The sequence below is a fragment of the Heterocephalus glaber genome, unplaced genomic scaffold, assembly GCF_053883595.1.
Source record: "Heterocephalus glaber isolate CG9 unplaced genomic scaffold, H.glaber_assembly_v1.0 deba00001004, whole genome shotgun sequence".
In the NCBI taxonomy this organism is placed as follows: Eukaryota; Metazoa; Chordata; class Mammalia; order Rodentia; family Bathyergidae; genus Heterocephalus; species Heterocephalus glaber.
Genome location: NW_028258179.1, coordinates 1,119,173 through 1,120,916, shown reverse-complemented (window position 1 = coordinate 1,120,916; position 1,744 = coordinate 1,119,173). Strand labels below are relative to the sequence as shown.

General features: G+C 38.8%; 1 pseudogene; it reads left to right on the top strand.

Annotated features, from left to right (window-relative positions):
* The first annotated feature begins 293 nt into the window (after window positions 1-293).
* LOC101707819 (NF-kappa-B inhibitor-interacting Ras-like protein 1 pseudogene) lies at window positions 294-1,292 on the top strand (annotated as a pseudogene).
* Window positions 1,293-1,744: the final 452 nt, after the last annotated feature.

The window sequence follows — 1,744 nt, the reverse complement described above, 5'->3', positions numbered from 1 at the left end:
ATGGATGTGGGGGTTCTTTGGGGGATGATGGTACTGCCCTGGGATTAGCTGGTAGTGATGATTTCATAACCTCATGAACATATTAAAATCAATCGAACCATGTAAGCTAAACATGGGAATTTTATGGCTTATCAATTCTATCTCTAATTTTTAAAAGATGTTGCAATTGTCAGTTACCACACTTGACTATCAGAAGTTCATCTATGTGCACATTTTCACTTTTTAAAAATCTTCATTTCTACATACTGGTTTTTTTATTTTCTTGACTTTTATTTGTTCATGTTTGCAGTACATAATGATTGCATTCATTGCTTTTCTTGAGCATGGATTTAAAACATTTTTGATTTTTATCTGCATATGTTTTGTGATACATAGCAATTGCATTCATCTTGGGGGATTTGTACATATACATATTGAATCTTGATCATGTTAAGTAAAAATGATCAAGATGCGATACGTAGCACTCCTCACCATAGAAGTCACTGCGGGTTCCCGGGGGCGCTCGGCTCTCTCCCCTCTCCATCAGGATGATTCTGAGCCGGGAGTCTCCTCCCTGCCTGAGAGAAGATGGGAAAGGGATGCAAGGTCGTGGTTTGTGGATTGTTATCTGTGGGGAAAACTGCAATTCTGGAGTGGCTCCTTTATGGAAAGCATACTATTGGAATGGAAGATCGTGAAACAATGGAAGATGTGTATATGGCTTCCATGGAAACTGATCAGGGAGTAAAGGAACAGTTACATCTTTCTGAAACCAGAAGCCTACAAGAAGGCGTTGAGATGCCACAGCATTATGTTTCCTTTGCAGATGGCTTTGTTCTTGTGTACAGTGTGAATAACCTTGAGTCTTTTCAAAGAGTGGAGCTTCTGAAGAAAGAAATCGATAAATTCAAAGACAAAAAAGAGGTTGCAATTGTTGTATTAGGAAACAAAATTGACCTTTCTGAGCAGAAACAAGTGGCTGCTGAAGTGGCACAGCAATAGGCAGGAATCGAGAAAGTGAGACTATGGGAGGGAACTGTTACAGATCGGAAAACTCTGATTGAACCGTTCATTTTACTAGCCAGTAAACTTTCCCAACCCCAGAGCAAAACAAGCCTCCCTTTGCCTGGGAGGAAAAACAAAGGAAACTCTAGCTCTGAAAACTAAAAATCAGCAATTACACAATTGTTTGTTGAATAGTGAATACTGAGTAAGCTTAATATTTAAAGTAGGCCATTTGCATCTACCTTTGGCCTTTAAGGAAGCCCCTAAGTAATTTAATGGACTTCAGGTAATAATTAAATTATGAAATTATCTGACTAATAAGTTTGTTACTGCTTGGTATGCAATATATTCTCATTCTCTTTTGAAGTCTATCCCTGAAATTGGCACCTGTCATTTATGTTGTAGTTGTCAAAACAGCAAAATAAAATTTGAACACTAAAAAGAAAAACAAGATGCGATATGTATGTGTGTATCTTCAAAAGACATATTCTAGAATCAGTTATATATCTCTTGGCTACCTTACCCAAGCAACTCTAACCTAGATGAAGGATATAAAAAGGCCAAGAACATGGAAATTAGAAGGTGTCTTGTCAGGATTTTATGGAGAGAGCTTTACCAGAAGTCCCGATCTTCTGCAGAGATTAGGGTTTGCGGGGCATTTTCCTCTTTGGGTTAGGTCTAATCTCACTAGAGAGCTGTGTCCCTCTGTCACTTTAGAGGGCACAGTGGTGAGGTGCCTGACACAGACCTACACAACCAG